Consider the following 3,603-nt stretch of genomic DNA (forward strand, 5'->3'; position numbering starts at 1 on the left):
TCCTCCTTCCCCACACTTTGTCCACCTCCTCCTTCCCCTTCTCTCTATCCCTGTCTTCCGCTTTCTGTGTACATCTTCTCTCCCTATCCCCCCCTTACCTATGTCCGTCTCCTCCTTCTCTCTCTCTATCCGTCCATCTCCTCCTCCTCGTCCCAACAGGAAGCTAATATATCCTGGGCAAGCCTCTTCATCTTCAAATAACCTACTGCGATTTACAGTCTTCTGAATCTGCTTAGCGTATTCATCTCTTGGTCTCCCTCCACTATTTTTACCCTCCACGCTTGCCTCCAGTACTAAATTGGTGATCCCTTGATGCCTCAGAACGTGTCGTACCAACCGATCCCTTCTTCATGTCAAGTTGTGTCACAAATTCTTCTTCTCCCCGATTCTGTTCAGTACCTACTCATCAGTGACGTGATCTACCCATCTAATCTTCAGCATTCTTCTGTAGCACCACTTTTCGAAAGCTTCTATTCTCTTCTTGTCTAAACTATTTATCGTCCATGTTTCACTTCCATACACAGCTGCACTCCATACAAATACTTTCAGAAAGGACTTCCTGACACTTAAATCTATACTCGATGTTAACAAATTTCTCTTTTTCAGAAATGCTTTCCTTGTCATAGCCAGTCTACATTTTATATCCTCTCTACTTCGACCATCATAGGTTATTTTGCTTCCCAGATACCAAAACTCATTTACTATTTTAAGTGTCTCATTTCGTAATCTAATACCCTGATTTAATTCGACTAAATCCCATTATAATCATTTTGCTTTTGTTGATGTTCATCTTATATCCTCCTTTCAAGACACTGTCCATTCCGTTCAGCTGCCCTTCCAGGTTATTTTCTGTCTCTGACAGAATTAGAAAGTCATACCAAACCTCAAAGTTTTTATTTCTTCTCCATGGACTTTAATTCCTCCTCCAAATTTTTCTTTTGTTTCCTTTACTGCTTGCTCAATATACAGATTGAATAACATCGGGGAGAGGCTACAATCCTGTCTCACTCCCTTCTCAACCACTGCTTCCCTTTCACATCCCTCCACTCTTATAACTGCCATCTGGTTTCTGTACAAATTGTAAATAGCCTTTCGCTCCCTGTATTTTACCCCTGCCACCTTCAGTATTTGAAAGAGAGTATTCCAGTCAACATTGTCAAAAGTTTTCTCTAAGTCCACAAATGCTAGAAACGTGGGTTTTCCTTCCCTTATCCTATCTTCTAAGATAGGTCGTAGGGCCAGTAGAGCCTCGCGTGTTCTATTTCTACGGAATCCAAACTGATCTTGCTCGAGGTCGGCTTCTACCAGTTTTTCTCTTTGTCTGTAAAGAATGCGTTTTAGTGTTTTGTAACCATGACTTATTAAACTGATAGTTCGGTAATTTTCGTACCTGTCAACACCTGCTTTTCTTGGGATTGGAATTATTATATTCTATTTGAAGTCTGAGCGTATTTCGCCTGTGTCATATATTTTGCTCACCAGGTGGAAGAGTTTTGTCATGACTGGCTCTCCCAAGGCTATCAGTAGATCTAATGGAATGTTGTTTCGATTTAGGTCTTTCAGTGCTCTGTCAAACTCTTCACGCAATATCGTATCTCCCATTTCATTTTCATCTATGACCTCTTCCATTTCCATAATATTGAGCTCAAGTACATCGCACTTGCATAGATTATCTATATATTCCTTCCACCTTTCCGCTCTCCCTTCTTTGCTTAGAACAGGTTTTCCTTCAGAGCTCTTGATACTGAAACAAGTGGTTCGCTTTTCTCCAAAGTTCGCTTTAATTTTCCTATAGGCAGTACCTGTCTTACCTCCAGTAATACATGCTTCTACATCTTTACATTTGCCCTCCAGTCATCCCTGCTTAGCCATTTTGCACTTCCTGTCGGTCTCATAGTCAACATCTCTTCTGTTATCCAAGGATTTCTACTAGCCCTCCTCCTTTTACCTACTTGATCCTCTGCTGCCTTCACTATTTCATCTCTCAAAGCTACCCATTCTGCTTCTACTGTATTTCTTTCCCCTGTTTATGTCAATCTTTCCCTAATATTCTCTCTGAAACTCTCTATAACCTCTGGTTCTTCCAGTTTATGCACGTCCTATATTCTTAAATTCCTACATTTTTTTAGTTTCTTCAGTTTAAATTTAAAGTTCATAAACAATAAATTGTGGCCTGAGTCCACATCTGCCCATGGAAATGTTTTAAAATTTAAGATCTGGTTCCCAAATCTCTGTCTTACCATTAATAATCTATCTGAAACCTTCCAGTGTGTTCATGCCAGCCGGCCGATATGGCCGTGCGGTTCTAGGCGCTTCAGTCTGGAACCGCGTGACCGCTACGGTCGCAGGTTCGAATCCTGCCTCGGGCATGGATGTGTGTGATGTCCTTAGGTTAGTTAGGTTTAAGTAGTTCTAAGTTCTAGGGGACTGATGACCACAGATGTTAAGTCCCATAGTGCTCAGAGCCATTTGAACCATTTTTTGTTCAGGCCTCTACCATGTACACAACCTTCTTTCATAATTCTTAAACCGAGTGTTACCTATGATTAAGCTATGCTCTGTGCAAAATTCTACCAGGTGGCGACCCCTATCATTCCTTACCCCCACTCCATATTCACTTACTACTTTTCCTTCTCTTCCTTTTCCTACAATCGCATTTCAGTCCTCCATGATTTCTAATTTTCGTCTCACTTAACTATCTGAATAATTTGTTCTATCCCATCAGACATTTCCTCAATCTCTTCATCATCGGCCGAGCGGTTCTAGGCGCTTCAGTCCGGAACCGCGCTGCTGCTATGGTCGCAGGTTCGAATCCTGCCTCGGGCATGGATGTGTGTGATGTCCTTAGGTTAGTCAGGTTTAAGTAGTTCTAAGTCTAGGGGACTGATGACCTCAGATGTTAAGTCCCGTAGTGCTTAGAGCCATTTGAACAATTTCTTCATCATCTGCGTAGCTAGTTGGCACATAAACTTGTACCACTGTGGTAGGCGTGGGCTTCGTGTCTATCTTGGGTACAATAATGCGTTCACTATGCTGTTCGTTTCATTTACGTCAGGAAATGTATACTGAACTTAAAATTTGCGTGTTTCACTTTGATGATGCAGTTTGTTATTGTACTGACCTGGATGTTCATGACTGGATACGTTTGCCTGATAATGCTTTAATCGTGGTTAAATGTTGGTTCAATAACATATAATATATTTATGGGGTTAATACTTCGGCAGGCGATTCTGGGTGTGAGGTTCAGATCATTACCCATTATTTCCTATATTTCCGTTAAGTAACATTCATCAGCTGTCAGATAGCTCATGCTTACATTTCTCAGACTGTAGCTCGGCGTGGAAAGGCACTAGAACACACATGGTCAGCTTTCGTGGAGAGAGACGACCTTCGTCTCCCACCATAAATTATTAAATGACTACACATTGGCCATCAGCATGACTGTAGTACTCAATGCGTAGGGAAGGCAGTAGAACACATAGAACTAGGAAAGGACTTCATATTGCGTAACAGGCTTGGCAGTGTGAAGTTCATCTTTAAATACTTTGATGGAATATGTATACAAAGCAATTAGTACATATGAAGTTTTAAAACAGTTGTTTT

Source organism: Schistocerca nitens, chromosome 2 (genome assembly GCF_023898315.1).
Source record: "Schistocerca nitens isolate TAMUIC-IGC-003100 chromosome 2, iqSchNite1.1, whole genome shotgun sequence".
Classification (NCBI taxonomy): Eukaryota; Metazoa; Arthropoda; class Insecta; order Orthoptera; family Acrididae; genus Schistocerca; species Schistocerca nitens.